General features: G+C 43.2%; 1 protein-coding gene and 1 long non-coding RNA gene across 3 annotated transcripts in view; one reads left to right on the plus strand and one right to left on the minus strand.

The window, feature by feature from the left end:
* Positions 1 to 17,573, plus strand: part of CPLX2 (complexin 2) — a 127,851-nt gene that overhangs the window by 15,595 nt on the left and 94,683 nt on the right. The gene's annotated exons all lie outside the window — the stretch shown is intronic.
* On the minus strand, positions 471 to 12,945 carry LOC310834085. Its single transcript, XR_014559088.1, has 3 exons — positions 12,608 to 12,945; positions 9,556 to 9,612; positions 471 to 706 (listed from the first exon to the last, which is right to left on the minus strand). It is a non-coding gene; the product is annotated as an uncharacterized lncRNA (long non-coding RNA).

Here is a 17,573-nt window from a genome sequence, read left to right on the forward strand (position 1 = left end):
GAGGAATGCTGAAGTGAAAACCCAAGTAGGAGTGGTTGGTTGAAGAGAGAGCACGCATGTAGTACAGGCAATAGACTGGGAATGGGGAAGCCTCTGATCCTCTAGACGTGTTGAACTACAACTCCCATCAGTACAGCCATTACAATCAATAGAAAGGAATTACAGGAGTTGCAGTCCAACAACACTGGAAGGACCAAAGTTTTCCCAACTTAGTGCAGAAAACTGACACCCTCCTTTTTTTTTCATTCTTTGCCTGTGAGCAGCTTTTGGAGAAGTCAAAGAAATTTAAATTACTACAGCACCTTAAGGCCATCTTAGGATGCTTCCAAATAACCTGTTTATTGAGCATTCATTCTGATTTGTTTGTGTGGAGGTTTGGTGACAGTTGCAACAACCAAGTATTATTACCACACTTTCCATTGCATTTCCCATCACTTTCCTTATCACAAAAAGTCAGTTTTGGGGGAGAAGATTTGTTGTGCAAGACCTCACCATCAGCTGTAATTGCACGACCTGAATTTGCCAATATTTGATTGAACCCTACCTGAGAAAAGAAGCAGCCTGGAAGTGCTCCTACTATTAGAAGAGGGACTCATTTGTTTTTAATCTACTGAATAGACTTACCCCATCTTTATTCCCTCAAATATGACACTCCCAGGCTGTTGCTGCATCGGGGGGGGGGGTGGATTCTGCAGCTACTCAGCACCTGTCAGTTGTGCATCAACACAAAATTCACTAAGTTTAAAAATTAAAGAACAGAGACAAATGACTGTGCTTTGCTGGTATAATATTTAAACATGAAGGCAGTGAGCTTGATTCTGATCTCAGTTGCCTTTGGCACCACCAGCAGCAGCCTTTTGGAAGTGGCACCAGGATCCAACCCCACCCCTAATCTGCCATACCTGCACAGCTTGCCCTGAGGTTATACTGCAAAAACAGCCCAATACAATTCCTCTTCTGCTGTGTTTCCCAACAGGCTCCATCGCTAGCTGGGCCTTGCCCTCGAGGTCTTTAAAAGCACCATTTCACTAAGTGATCTTTCAGAGGTTATTGTTACTTTACATCACTTCTTTTTCTTCTTCCTGTTTTTTTGAAAAAAGCAAACTAGAGAATTAGAACAGCAAGATTGAAACCTTTTAGAACTGCAGCCATTATAATGTTCCCACCACATGAGCAATTCATCAGAGAACCAACTTAGCAACAGAGGCTGTGGATTTCCTACCAGTTGAAGTTTTTAATAATAGATCACAGACATTTTTTAAAACACACACACACATTGGATATAATTAATCCCGTCTTAATGTTCAAGGGGGCTGCCCACTGAGTGACCTTGTAGGATCCTTGCCATCTTATTTATATGTATATTTATGAGTTTTCTGTACATTTAGTAAAGCAGTTAAAAAAAAAATAAGGACATGGGAAGCTACTGTATACAAGTAAGACTTTTTATCCATTTGGCTCAGCATCGTCTACTCTGCCTGGCAGGTTCTGTCCAGCATCGCAGGTGGAGAAGAGCTTTTCCATCGCCTGTCCCTGCAGACACCAAGGTTGAACCCATAACCTAGTTCTGCCATTGGGCTTTGATTCCTCACTAAAGTTCTTATTTGAGCATTAAAAAGGGGAATATGGGAGGAAAAGTTTGCACCCAAACATTTTTTGAGGTTCGTTTGTTCCAATCTGGAAATTATTTGCAGGCATGGAAACTACAGTATGAACATGGGCTGCCCGGCCCTGCCAGGGTTCCACCATTCATATTATCATAAGAGTTGGGAAGGAACTCCAAAGGTCATCCAGTCCAACCCCTGCCAATGCGCAAAGCCCACTGCTGTAGCATTTGTGATAGGTGGCCACCCAGCCTCTCCTTAACAGCTTCCAATGGGGAGCCATCCTATCTAGTCACTTCAGATCAGTGCACACAAGGGATTGTGATCCAGATGCATGGGTTTTTAAGAGTATGAGGAAACACTGCCATCCTTAGGCTGCAATCCTATGCACACTTAGTAGGGAATGTGTCATGAAACACAGTAGGACTGACTACTGAGCACATCAGGATGCCTCTGAACTGCATGAGGTTTTCAGCTTCTGGCAAACCCCATGGTTTTTACAGTTGCCTACTCCCCACATAACTGTGGACAGGACTGATGATAACTGGGAAGGTTTGCCCAAAGAAAGTAGGGTAGCACACAGCACAGGATCTTCACAGGTATCAACGTATGTAGTGCAGATCTTCCTGTGAGTGTGGGTTTGTGGCTTTGCAGCATTGTTCACATATAATGTCTTCTATTTGGCTGCTTTAGACATATTGTTACATTTCATTCTCTTGTTTTGTACTCCGTCGTTTAGGATTATATGCATTTACATTTAATCTAAGGTCAAAACAAGTTAAGGTGCTTGCAGATTCACCCATGCACCATAAAGCACAGGCACTGAAAATGAAGGTGTTTGCCTTGATTTCCGCATCTTGTAAGCAGCAAGCACATTCTGCTGTCTCAAAGAATGTGCTCTCTTTTTTTACTCTTTGCATTCAAATAGTAGGCAGCCTCATACAAGGCATGCAGCTGTTGTTTTACCTCTCAGGGATTTGGGGAGGTGGGTGTCTAAAGCTGCGACAGAGGGCTCAGCCCCACTTCCGCTTGGCCTGCTGTTTCCCCCCAGGGAAACCCACTCTTTGCTGCTGAATTGGAACAAACATCAATCAAGTTTTCCATGGACTGACATTTGCTCCAATTCCGTACTAGTGAGTGTGATTTCCTGGGGAAAGTGGCAGGGCAAATGGAAAAACTCTCAGACCCATGCTTTGTAGGCACAGGACTGCACAAGTATGGATGAACCCAGAGTACCGTACAACAACCCCAAGGTGCGGGTCATCCTGCTTTGTTAACTCGGGAACCCTGTGGTTATGTGGAAGAGTTGCCGATGCAGTTTTGATGCAGTCTGAAACAGTCCAAGTGCAGGCATTTTTGCTGCAAAGGGTGTGATTAAAAATGAACCCTCCTGGCCACTTCAGATGAAATTCGATGAACACCCACAGACAGTTTTCCATTGTAAGAGATATTGGGGGCACTGATTTTGTGTGTGTGACATGTCTTAGAAGCTGAAGAGACACCCCCCAACATGTATTATATCAGACCTTTTGACTGATCCTCCTCTCGCTTGTTACTTCTGCACATAAACTTGCCCTTCAGAAAGAGGCCGTTCAGATCCCATCCTTCCTGCTTTCTAGCCCAGTCCAGCGTTTAATGCCAGTAGTAGCAGCTGGAAGAAGGTGTTTGCCCAAGAAAAATGGCCCATGTGCCTCACAGCTGCCACAGAGCTTCCAAAGCATCCAGGGACAGGCAGCTATGACTAATGGGCTCCACAGGAATCTGACAGAAACGGTGCCTTCTCCAAACATACCTCAGGCCAGGCTCAAGCTGTGATGTCACTCCAGAAAATCTCTATTAGAGTCAATTATGTTGCTGCCGCTGCTTCCCTTACTCTGCTTCTCTCAGTGTGCCTCTGATGAATCACCTGCTAAGACTGAAACATAGCTGCTGGAAGAATCTTGATCAATGCTCTAATCTGGAATCAAGCTAGCACTTTTGCCAATCCTTCCAGTCTTGAGTGCGTGGCCTCTGTCCACCTGCTTTCGTGGCAACTGGTGAACATCCTCCTTCCCCAGCTTCCCTTTCCTGAGCAAGAATCAGACAAAACAATGTCAAGATTCTGTCAAAAGCAACAGTTTACAAACCAGTGGCTGGATGTGAATGGCACTTTGGGAATATGTGCATCAATACTACGATCCTGGCGTTGAAAGCCAGCTCGGGATGCTGCCATCTGCTGCTGCTCTTTTTTTAAAAAAGTGCTTTGTCCATGCCACACGGGCCTGTGGAAAATTACTCTTATTATTAATAGCAATTGAGAATATTCTGTGCCTTCAGTCACATCAACACTAAAAGCTTCCCCCAAAGAATCCTAGGAACTGTAGTTTGTTAAGAGTGCTGGGAATTGTAGTTCTGTGGTGGGTAAACTGCAATTCCCAGGATTCTTTGTAAGAAGCCATGTGGTATAAATATGTGCTTTAAATGTATCATGTGGATGTGGCTACAAGGGTGGGAATCCAGTGTAGTGCTAAGGCAATCATTCCATCAGTGCAAGGATTTCTGCTTGCATAAGGGGATGGTCTCTCCCTCTCCTACCCCTGCAAGCCCCCTAAATCTGTCCTGGGGTCCCCCCAATCCTTTAGAGCAAATGTAGGGAGGATACAGGTGGGAGGGGGGATTCATATTGTTCAAGTGGAATTCCTTGCGCTCATTTGTAGAATACACACCCCAAGTCAAGAAGTTGCAGCCAGTTTTGCAAACTGAGACCCAATTCACACTTTATCCCAAAGAGGTGAAAGAGAAAGTATAAGTGACTTAAAGGTAAAGGGACCCCTGACCATTAGGTCCAGTCATGGACGACTCTGGGGTTGCGGCGCTCATCTCGCTTTACTGGCCGAGGGATCCGGCGTACAGCTTCTGGGTCATGTGGCCAGCATGACTAAGCCGCTTCTGGTGAACCAGAGCAGCACACGGAAACACCATTTACCTTCCTGCCGGAGCAGTACCTATTTATCTACTTGCACTTTGACATGCTTTTGAACTGCTAGGTTGGCAGGAGCTGGGACTAAGCGACGGGAGCTCACCCCGTTGCAAGGATTCGAACTGCCAACCTTCTGATCTGCAAGCCCTAGGCTCTGTAGTTTAACCCTCAGCGTCCCCCATGTCCCCATAAGTGACTTAGGCATCCTCTATACACTCTTCTGAGTTTCTTTTGACTCGTGCATATTCCCCCTGATTAAACATTTTGCCTCTGACAAACCAGTCATAACTTTCCCTCCACTGTCTCCCAACTCTGGTGCTTGTTCTACCTTACCCCATCACTCCACCCTATCATTATTCCTTTTATGGTAAGTTTAGAGACTTCTGCTTTTAGTGGGCCCTTGTCTGCAGCATTTTATGATGCCTGGATTGCCAAGACACTAAGAAGGGCTTCAAAGGGTCCTTGCTTCAGCTCATAACATCTTGTACAGATCCCATTTTGCCTTGGACACATCCCAAATCCCTCTGAGATGCCTCACTTCATCTTGGGATTCAGGAGCCTTTCAAATCTTCACACACACACACACACATCTTCTTCTTTTTTAAGACAACCATAGCATGAAGTGCACTGCCACAACCTGCAGCGGCAACTTCGTTCTCAAGACTAGCCACTTAAGAGCAGTGGTGTTAAGAAGCTGAAAGGGTACTTTGCTAGGAATACAGTCAACTGCTTATTAACCTGCGCTTGTGCAGCTACACTCTTCCTGCCTAAGATTCTCTTCTCATGGATTTTGTAGAATGGATTGTTTTGCTCTGGGCAGTGCACACTTTAGCAGCTGTCTCTGCTGAACTAGGTATGTTCGCCTGAGCAAACAGGAGCACTGTGAGCAGGTGGTTAAACATTTCTTTGCCACTTTGTAGAATACATTGCTCTTCTATCTTTGACCAGTTTTACCACATAAACAGACACTATCCATTTCTTTCATTATATATATTTTAAAAGCCTACTTAAAATCAGTTTAAGCAAGAAAATAAGTCCATGAGCAATCAAAGCCCTAGGGTCCAATTGTGCTCATCCACTAATGAAACAGACTCATGTAATGGGACTTAGTCTTGCTTTCCTTTCCCCTGCAGCCTCCCACACACACCCCAAATGACTTTAGAAGTTTGGCAGGTCCTCTGGAGCAGATTTGGGAGGCAAACGGGGCTGCAGGAGAGAAGAGGAAGGGAAAATCTGCTTGGCTTGCACAGTCCTGGAGGTCACCCAGACCATGCTGTATTATGCTACCAAAATGCATGAGATCTGTTTGTTTGTCCCAAGCATGTTGTGCTTTTTTGTGTATTTGCTGCATTTTGAAAACTGCAGTGTTTAAAAGGAATTTGCGAAGTTGAGCCCACCTATGCAGATACTTTTCAAAACAAAAGAAAGTACTTTGCATGCAATATGTAATTAGTCCTTGGACTTCATTGCCCTGGAGGCCAGTTCCCAGAGGAATGATCCCATCAAGAGTTGCTTATTTATTGCTTTATATACAGCAACTGTTGCTAATCACCACTAGAAGCACTGATCTCGTTCTACCATAGTAGCTCTTAGATTTTGCTGGTGTCTGTCTTCCTCATACTGTATGTCAATGGGATGTGGGTGAGGAAATTCAGTGACATGACATTTCTGTCTTGTCCAAAATAGGAAGGGCATATTAATGCCTAGTGACTGATGGGCAAAAGGCTTGCACACATGTTTCTCTTTCAGAGAAAGAACTTTACCATATTGTTGAATGTATATGTTATTCTAGAGCAAGGCTAACCAGTTTCTGGTTTATTCATTTTTAAGGGTTATTCTCCAAATAGAGGATAAGGGCCCAGAAATTTACCTTCTCCAGTCCATGACAAGTTGTATTTTGTAGTAAAGTTGATGCCACCTGATAATAGATTCATGGAACAGATGCATTCACGAATACTATTAAATGCCCATAAATACATATAGCATACATATTTCATAGTCTGTTTCCTTCAACCTTCAAACAATATTCTTTCCCTTCTGTGTAAAAGTATGGGCTCACTTTTCACCATACTTTGATTAAAATTTGGTGGAGCTGTCCCAGCCCAGATGATGTAATAATAATAATAATAATAATAATAATAATAATAATAATAATAATAATATTTATACCCCACCTAACTTGCTGGGTTTCCCCAGCCACTCTGGGCAGCTCAAAGCCTATATCAGAACACACTAAAACATCAAACATTAAAAACTTCCTGATACAGGGCTGCCTTCAGATGTCTTCTAAAATTCAGATTGTTGCTTGACATCTAATGGGAGGGTGTTCTACAGGGAGGGCGCTACTGCTGAGAAGACCCTCTCCCTGTAACCTCACTTCTCACAGTGAGGAAACCAGAAGAAGACCCTCAGGGAGGACCTCAGTGTCCGGGCTGAACAATGGGGGAGGAGACGCTCCATCAGGTATACTGGGCCGAGGCTGTTTAGGGCTTTAAAAGTCAGCGCCAACACTGAATTGTGTTCGGAAACACCCTGGGAGGCAGGCTTCTAGTTGGCCGTCCCTGTTGAAAAGTAGGCTGAGATGCTTGTGTTCCAAAATACGTTTTTAGACACAATTCTGAGCACAGACTATGTCGGAATCTTAGCATAGCATTTTAGCAGAGATTAGGAGGGAGGGATTCTTGCTTCTGTAACCTCTGCTCCAAAGTAACATTGAATTTTGTCATCAATTACACATGATGGGCAATACTACCCACTCTTTTCTGTAAAACACTCTGAGCTATGCTTAAGGTCATTACAGGATTTCATCTCTGCTATACCATTCGGCTAATGCAATTGTTCTTGGGTTCCCACCCATCCCGAGATTGATATCTGATGCAACTCCAATTTGGGAGCACAAATAGAAGCAATTGAATTTCTTTGTCCCTTATGTCTGTCTCCTCTTATTGTATTGGTTGATCTCAAATATTATAGCTTTGCAGAAGGCAGTTTTCTGTTTGTGCTATTAACAGACAATAAAACGTTAATGAAAAATAGTGAGCAAGGGGAATTTAAGAAGCACAATGCTGATTCTTAGCACAGCTCTGGATTGCTGGCTCAGCTTTTCTCTTCCTTCAGTGGAAGACAAGATTGGAGAATGAGGCTGCACTGTTGGGGTTCTTAGGGGGCTACTATTTGCTCAAGTGAAGGTGGGAACTGGATCTAATTGATTGCTTATGCCTCCATTAAGCCTTCTGCAGCCCTTGTGAAACACTTGTTTAGAAAAGTATATGAAAAGGCTGGAGTGATCCTTATTACAAAGGGAAGTTAATCCAGAATATGAAGATCAGTAGAAATGGGGCAGTTTCTATGTTATTCCACTCCCCCAACTTGACCAATTGTGACTTCTCAAATTCTGTTGAGAGCAAAACTGCCTCCCCTTCACTTCACTTGCCAATAAATTGCTGCTGTTGTGCGATCCATCGTCCAGGAAGAATGATGAGATCATATCCAAACAATCTCTCCATGCTATCCTCACAATGGAGGAGCTTGCTTTAGATGACAGCCCAGTAATTAGCATCAGAAAAGCGCCTGTCTTCTTGAGGGTTCTCACCAGGGGAGTTGCTTCCCTCCTGGGGCTCTCTGCCTAGTGGAGTGCTTTGTTGTTCCAAAATAAGTCTCACTATTGATGTGTCATCCATGGGAGTGAGTGCCAGGTGTAAGGCAGGGCATATGCAAATGTTTATTTAAAGATTTGCACACCTGCGCAGGATCTCTCTGGGCCTTTGTGTGGTGTCAGAAAGCGGGGAGGACGGGGAGGGGGGAGTTTGAGCAGTTGTGTATCACCACAAACATACACTTTGGAAGAAGACTGCCTTTCCTCTGCTTGGGCTATCAGGTGAATGGATGGATCTGCATTGTGCTCAGTTTTTCAGCACAGGTGATATACAGGAGCAGACACATTGTGCAAAACCAAAGCATAAAGGATGTAGCTTCCCCCTCAAACCCTGATGAAAGGCCCAGGAGACAACCCACACAGACATTTCCATTTGCTACCGTATTGGCCCGAATATAAGCCGCACCTTTAAAATTCAAGGGGGAGTGAGACAAAACCTGAATATAAGCTGCTCCCTTAAAATCCCGCAGGCACTCACACCCATTATGTTTTACCATATGTCTGTTTCAGCAGCAATATCATAAAAGCCAGTTTTTGTAAGGTCACGTATTTAAGCCACACTTTAACTTTTCACGGTTGGAATTTGGGGGGAAAGTGAGGCTTATATGCAGGCCAATATGGTATTTATAGACAGGTTTGAGGGAGCAGCTCCTTCTCTCTTTCCTGTACTTATTTTGAGCCTATCTCTACCAACTGCATCAAGAAACCACTGTACTGTACTATAAAATAACATTATGAAACAGCTATGCTAATGTATTTCAGAGCATGGTTTCAAGCTGATATTGCTATGTTACTGGAATAACTGAATGTTCCAACAAATATTTTTAAAAATACACTTGGTACCAGACTAATTTTGATAAGGATATAACAAAGTTGAATCCATGTACTAGAAATTTATTTAATAATTAGTATAAATGTAGGAGATAACTGAGCCCAGTGCTGTCGCCATTAACTGCAATTAATTATAATGAATAAATAAAAGATAAAACATTGTTGGGCACTTTGTTGTTATGGAAACAATATGGGTTAATTGAACTAGCTGAACTAATGAATGAAGGGGCATTTAAAATATATGAAGAAATTATTTTTAAAAATTATTATTTATTAAATTTCTATACCACCCTATACCCACAGGTCTCAGAGTTGAAATGCCGCAATCCTAACAACTAGTTTTTAAATACCTGCAACTTAGAAATATAATCTTCAGGTTATTGAGAAAATATGAATTCATTTAACAAAAAACCACTTTTGAAACTTCAGAGATTCAAAATCATAAGAATTTATTGAGTAGGTAATATAAAATCCTTATAGATATAAATATAACAGCTAATACTCACCAAAGACCTACGTTTTCAGATTCCAACAAGAGTTTGGAACTGGAAATAGCAGTATATCTGACAACAAACAATTAGTTTAAATGTGAAAGAGAACGTTTATATTTTATTTTTTGATGGTATTTGACAACTGTAAGGCTTATGTATCTTATGTATAACGTTACTGATAATACATGTTGGAGATGTAAAACAGCAAACACAGATATGGCTCACATCTTTTGGTTTTGTCCCAAGATAAGGAACTTTTGGAAAGAGATAGTGAAAAATTGAAATAATCACAGGTTATCATTAGACCCTTTAATTGTACTTTTTGGCTTTGTAAAAGGCTCAGTGCTGCCTCTAGATACAGAAATTGTGGTGCATCTATTAACAGCTGCTCGAATTCGGAAGAAAACAAGAATTCCAACTATAGAGGATTGGATTGAAACTCCGACATGTAGCATATATTGTAAAACTAACTAATACAGTGAGGGTTAGAGAGGGTAGAAGACAGAATAATTTGTTTATACATAAGTGGGGAATGTTTCTTACATACTACAGCAGCAATATTTAAGAGAAGAAAGCAACCTTTAATGTTAATGGGCTTACTCTAATATGTATTTCAGATTTGTGGGTCACCTAACAAGTTCCCTCAATGGAAGTCTAGCACAATGACTTTTGTTTGCGCAACAGTGCTTCCCCCCAACTCTTGCACCCCTCAAAATTGGCTTGAAGTGGGTTACCCCAGAACAGTGTGCAGAGGGAGGATCATTCCATCTGGCAAGCTATCATCTTAGCTTGATCTTGAATTCCTCCATATGTAATTTTATCATTTTAGAACCTGTATGGTGTTCAACTAATGAAATTCTATTATTTAAAAAGTGACTTGAAAGACAGGTTGCTCACCTGCTTTCCCACCCACTAAGCATCACTGCCAGTTTCTGAGCTGGTGAGGGGCAGGGGGCTTCGGGCAGTGCAGGCACAGCAACAGAGGAGTTCACTCCTAAAAGAGCTTCCTGTTGAGCCTTGCTTGAGCAAGAGGGTTTTCCTGGTTGTTCTGCAACCCTGACATTTGGCTTCCTCCTTGACCCTACTTCCTAGTTTGTACTTCAGTCCTGGCTTTCCTTCATAGTCTCCTGGCTTGTTTGGTTCCCTGTCATTCTTTAGTCCTGACTACCAACATGCCCTATCAACTACCAATTCCGGATTCCCAGCTCCTTGCTCACTTCAGACGGCTGATCACAGCCCATATCTGACAGAGGGGGACAGAATAGGACTGAGTTATACTTTACAGGGGTCCCTCTGCATGTGGCTGCTGTGGCTCTGACAAACTTGGTGAAGCCTCTGATGTGTGACTTCCCAACCCAAAATGCATGAAATTCAATAAGCTGCTGATGTGGAAAGAGCACAAAGCAACAGTTGCCCTCATAATAAAAATTCTGGTACTGCTTCCATATGATGCTGTGGGGCTGTCAGTCAATTAAAGCTTTCTTAGTCAATTAATTTTCCTGCTTCTAATCACTTAATCATTAAAATTAAGCAACTAAAGATCAGCCTTACTGCGGCTCAGTGCCGGTGACATTTTGGGGATGCTTAATTCAGATAGCATTGCTCCCTCTTCGCTAGTAGAAAAATGGAAAAATACTGGTTCTTTCTCAGAAAATCTTCTTAAATTGCATAAGACACAATCCGCTTCTCTTTTGCATGCCCCAGTAGAAATTAAGAAATTACTGAAAAGCAGAGGACCAGAAATATGACTACCCTTGACAGCTGAGCCAAAATGTTTTGATACCAAGGCGCTCTCTCCCCCATTGGACACAATCCTATGCATGTCTACTCAGAAGTAAGTCCTGTAGTGTTCAGTGAGCCCTACTCCCAGATAACTACAGTACACATACCTTGGAGCACCTCTACCAACCACCACTGAAACAACCAGCTGCGTGTTCCTCTGCAGCTTGTTGTTGGAGAAGTAGGCATGGACCTTTCCCACAGCTCAGTACGACTGAGGGAGGAATTATCTAACCCCCTCTCTAACTCCCTGGTTGGGAAAGAGTGTGGGCTCCCTTATTTATTAGCCTCACTACAGTGACAATGAAGTAACTAGGTGGGGCGAGCGCAATAACAGACTGTTATTTTGCATACCCGTTGCCTTTAGATGCACAAGAATATAGGAAGCCACCTTATACCGAGCCAGACCATTGGTCCATTAAGCTTAGCATTGCCTACACTGACAGGCAGCAGCTCCCCAGGGTTTCTTAAAAGGAACATTTGCAGCTCTACCTTGAGATGCTAGTAATTTATTTATTTAAAAATAACATTAAAGGAAGACTGTGAATGACATAAAATCATCAATAAAATCACATCAATAAAAACTAATTGGCATAACAAACCAGCAAATCAAATTAATCATCAACTTAATTGGATCACCCCTTAGGGAAAACTGGGCTGAACAAATGTGTTTTAAGCAGTCGCCTAAACACCAGTGCTGTAGGCACCTGCCTGGCATTTACTTGAACAAACCTGGAACCTTCTGCATGGAAATCGGATGCTCTACCACTTCCTTGTGTTTTGAGCACGATTGAGGAAGACACCTCAAGAGTGCAGTGTAGCTATGCACAGCTTCTCATTCCTATTCCAATGCAATATGCTTAATGTGCTGGATTGCCATTTGGATGCAACTGTCAAGAGAAGCAGGTTCAATTAAAAATCCACATGTTCAATATACGTTGGGAACTGCCATGCAAAACCAACTTCTATGGGGGGGGGCACTGAATGCAGCACAAATTCCTGCTATGGAAAACTTGCATTGGAATGTACTGTAAAATAACTGGTAGGCTACTCCATTCAATAATATGTCTCAAACCTACTTTGAAATGACCAGTTAGGTTCTTTTAACCTGTTTAGGTGTTTAACATAGATGAGACTGAGTATACTCTGGAAAGGTACAAGTAAACATCAGAGAACCAATATTGGATTTTCTCTATAGTATTGCTTTATTGATTAACAAGTAATTCACACATCAAGACAAGGAATATGCACTCAACCATACATCCATTCATACATCTTCCATACTCACCACTCTTCACTGAAGTGATCAGTTTCAGTAAGAGCCATGGGTAGCAGACAACAGAGCTGTCAATGTCTGGCACACAACTTAGGCTGGAGGGCTTTTACCTTGTTGTTCATCTGTTTCTTGGCATTACACAACTCCTTACTCCCTGTTTTTGGCATCTCACATCCTTGTCCTTGGCATCATCTCACAACTCTTATCTTGAAGGTAAAGTGTAGCCCATCTCCATGCTTCCTTGTATGTGCTGTTCTGTACCGTTCCTAGCACACACTGTTTTTGCCCAAACATCATGATGTTTTCCACATTCCATTAGCGCTTATACAGCACAGTTCACTGACAGTCCAAAGACATCTCATCCATTTTGTGGTGTTCTTTAGCCATCATGAGGCCCATACAAACCATGCCATTCGTTACAACTTTTAAGACACTTGAAAGCAAGAGCAAACCAAAACTGGTGCCTTGCACCTTAGAGTGAAAGCTGGTGTAAAATTCTGAACATCCATCACTGCAGGTTCTTCACAGTGGTGTGAATCCAGCTTAAGAACTTGCTTTGCACATGTACATGCTTTGTGCTTCAGATGAGCTGTCTTTTAAAAAGATTAAGGGGACATCTGTAGATGCACATGTATATAGCCTTCTTCATATTACCCCCACCAAAAAAAAAAAATTCACAGACTTGCACAAAAAGGCTGCAAATCTGCTTTGGGAGCACCCGTTCCCACAGTTTCCAGCAAATGATACTCAGAAGGATACTGCCTCTGACCATGGAGGCAGAGCATTATCAAATTATCCTTTTTTAAATGTGTCATTCTCTGCTCCAAGTTTAGTTTTTCCTATATCTTTCTCTCTATGTGTCATACATACACACACACACACACACACACACACACACACACACCATTCACACAGCTCTTGCCTACATACACCCATTTGCCCTAAACACCATCAGAAACAATGCCATCCACCAGCTTCCAACTGGCCAAGTGTGTAGGCGTTTTCTGTAGGAGATATATTGATTTCTTGCCAGTCTCAGGACTGAAACAGCAGGCAACACTCACATATAGCCTCTAGGGCTACTTTTGAAAAATCAGCATCACAGCATTCCTAACATTGCATGCTGCAACCAAACAACATCCAAGGAACTGTTTCCTCTGCTTGGCTATTGCTTTCTCTGCACCGTTCACCTTGTTCTTTGTAACAGAGCAAGGCAAAGGAGATCTTGGGGCTTTCAGCTATTAATGAAGAAGACTTAACTGAGTTTCATTTATCATGAGTGCAGATGTTCGGCCTCTTAGAACAGCTGTGATTCATATGAAGAGAGACAGCAACTGGTAACACATTTAGCAGTAGTTGACAAACAGCTCAAGAATAAACAAGAGTAAAGAAATGATGACTGTTCCCAGTTTTTTTTTATAGAAAGGGTCATTTAAGCTGATCTAAATGTTAAGGGGACGCAGGTGGCGCTGTGGGTTAAAGCCTCAGCGCCTAGGACTTGCCGATCGAAAGGTCGGCGGTTCGAATCCCTGCGGCGGGGTGCGCTCCCGCTGCTCGGTCCCAGCGCCTGCCAACCTAGCAGTTCGAAAGCACCTCCGGGTGCAAGTAGATAAATAGGGACCGCTTACCAGCGGGAAGGTAAACGGCGTTTCCGTGTGCGGCTCTGGCTCGCCAGATGCAGCTTTGTCACGCTGGCCACGTGACCCGGAAGTGTCTCCGGACAGCGCTGGCCCCTGGCCTCTTGAGTGAGATGGGCGCACAACCCCAGAGTCTGTCAAGACTGGCCCGTACGGGCAGGGGTACCTTTACCTTTACCTTTAAATGTTAAGGAAGAATTTACAGTATAGAGTCCTTCTGCAACTGTTGTCATTTCAGATTGTAGGTAAAGATAGATCACGTTTCTTGAATGCACCCTTTTGTTACATCTCCTCTGTGCCCCATCTGTATTCCACCATGCTCTCTTTACACCTCTTCCTCTGCAAAGCCCTGCATCCCCCACCCCCAATACTGTCATCTCCAGGTTTCTTTATACATGAGAAGCAACTGAAGACCCAGCTCTTCACCCCCACCCCTTTTATGTTACATGCTGTTGGGAATTTTAATGCTTCTATGGATACTTTCCTGGAATACATTAACCCACCCCCTGAAGGGGGGGGGAGAGATAGATTGGAGGAGACCTTCATTCAGCTTGGCAAGTATAGCTGCTTCTCCCCCAACCATGGTGGTTACTGACCCCAAGGGGGGGAAAGATGTTGCCCAATAGTACTCTTAAAAATATTCATGTGGCTGTAAACCTGTCACTCCAAGCACATGCCTTATATATGCTTTATCAATATAGGATCTCATCTGCATGCTCAAAGCTACAAACCCCAGACAACCTTATCAAACAGTGCCTTAATTGCCTGCACAAATTCTCAATAGGGAGAACGGGAGGAAGCAAATCAACCACACATGATGACAGATGTTAGTCACAATGCTTAATGCACTGTTGAAAAGCACTCCAAAGATGCAGGGGTGTGGTGAGAATGGTGGCATGTACAGAACAGAACTCCCATCAGCTAAAGATCACTTAACGGTGCCTTACTGCAGTCCATTCAGCATCCCATCCGGGGCTTAGGCCTTGTGTTGGTGGCAAGGAAAAATAGGTATATAAAAAGGAGAATTCCCTGGATACCAAGATCCAGGTTTGGGGCAGGTACTCTTTGGGGAGAGAACCCCAGCAGAGATCATGAAACATGCAGCAAAGTACCAGAAATATAGGCTGTTAGGTCTTTCAAATATGCCCTTCTAAGTTCCTTTCAAAGCCGCTTTCTTCCCTTAGCCTAGGAAAAGACCACACAACAGCTTCGTGTTCTTTTCCATACAGCAGTCAGAAAACACAAGCAGTGAAACTTGGCTTAGTTACAGTGATGAAAGTTCCCAAATTATTGGTGTAGGTGTAGGAACAAAAGAAAGACTTGTTAGAGCCATGTAGCCAAGCTTCAGCAACCAACTTAGCTTCTTCAGTTGAGCTTCTCAGGTAGACTGAAAGTGAACAAAGGTCTTGATTACCTTCCTCCCGAGGTGAGGGGGGATGACCCAGCTAGGTCTGGCAGGACAGCTTAGTCTATTGGTGTTAACTCCTTCATGCATTAGACTTAAGCATATTGGTTTTATGACGCTGGTTATCCCCTAAATAGGAACAATATTTGATCAAGGAAAGTCCAGATTAGGGCTGCTCAGTCACAACCCAAAGAGCTCTTTGCTCTCCTTAATTTGCAGCGAAGAACAGGAATGCAGCCACAGTTTCTCCCACTGCACTCTTCCTCCAGTCTCATTCCACATACACATGACCATCCATAGAAATAGCTTTTGCATTGCCTGCTGCTGTGACAATGGGAGGTATCTAATGCTGCTGCTTCACTTGCACAGCAGGCTTCTGTTTGCGCAGTGAAACTTCTCTCTTCTCTCTCAAACAGTTCCCTCTCTGTGCACCCTCAAAATCTGGTCCCAGAGGGTTGGAGTCCCTCAGGAGCAGATTTTGGTGGTGCACAGAGGAGGAAAGGTAAGGGAAGTCCCATTGTACAAGCAAAACTCCCACTGCAGAGGGTTGAATACAACCCAAGCATTGTAAAACTTCATATGAAAAAAGACAGAAGGCTGTATTTATTAAGTTGCAATAAAAATGAACAATTCTACTAGCTTCAGTTTCTTTTAAGAAAACACACACACACCACACACAATTTCCTAGATGTTCCTAAACAGAGTGCTTGGAAATAGCCTTCATGAGAAAGTTTTTGACAGTTTTGGAGCCCGCTACCTCATTCCCCACTGTACAGTGAATACAGAATCTGCAGAATTTCTGCCTCTAAACAAACTAGGAAAATGGCAATTGAAAAAGCACATGGTGTCTGTTCACTGAGCCAAAAATCAATTTTAGGGTGCGATCAGTGGAGTGCCAGTGGCAGATGATCCAGCTCTCAATGACTCATTCCTATCAGCTCAGTGATGCTATTTAGCAGCATTTGCTATATCACACTTTTCAGGCAGCAGAGTGAATGTGCCCACTGAGTGTAAAGGAGGGAATTAACACATGGATGCAACCAGTGGTTTAGTGGAGCATGGACTGGCAGGGACTAAGCACTGCCACTTATTTCACAGCAGGGACAATGATTGGCATTTCCTGGGGTACTATTTGCCCAAGCTCTGCATGCCAAATAAACATTTTTTTATCAGAAGAGTTAAACCCACTAAGCAGGACAGAGGTAGGTTACATTAGCCTGCATGGCTAAGGGTTAAATTTCTACTTTTGTTTAGAAAAATCCCAAGGTTATTTTCTTAGGACCAACCAAAATGGCTTTTGAGGCTTGGAATTGACCTCAGGGGATGTTGTTAGGAGATTATGCATATGAAGGACAGCAATGCATTTTCCTGGGGGGTCAAACTGCCAATGGTGCAGTGCTCTTTGGGCCTAGGTTTGGACCTATAATATGTCCATGTGAATTTTTGAAGGCAGCCAGGTTGCTGGTACATCCGTATCTCGGCTCCCCTTGCCTGGGCAAGTTCCACTCTTCCTTCTCTTCTTGTCTCTTGGAGTGACGCTGGATGTTATTCTGGTAGGTTGTGGAAGCCGAGGTCGTTCCCCTCAAGCTCTCCCAGCCCCTGCTGGTCTGATGGTCTTTATTGATTTGCTTGTCCATTCCTATATTATGCATTTGAGATCTTCTGCTAGTCGGACAGCTGCCTATGCTGTTTTGCCAGCCTTATAGCTCAAAGAGCAGCTCTCTGTTTGTGAACAGGTAAAGCAACGACCAGAATTTGTCCCGAGCCAGAGGGTCTTGAACATTAAATACAATAGTAGTTTATGTGTATCCACCCATTTGCAGTGGACCAACCAAAATGTCATAAAATATTGAGTCCACCATCACACCAGATGTTAAGCAAAGCAGGAGGGGGAGAGAGAGAAAAGCTGGCTTGATACTGAAGTCATAACATCTGA

The sequence above is a fragment of the Podarcis gaigeae genome (genome assembly GCF_964106915.1).
Source record: "Podarcis gaigeae genome assembly, chromosome: 2".
In the NCBI taxonomy this organism is placed as follows: domain Eukaryota; kingdom Metazoa; phylum Chordata; class Lepidosauria; order Squamata; family Lacertidae; genus Podarcis; species Podarcis gaigeae.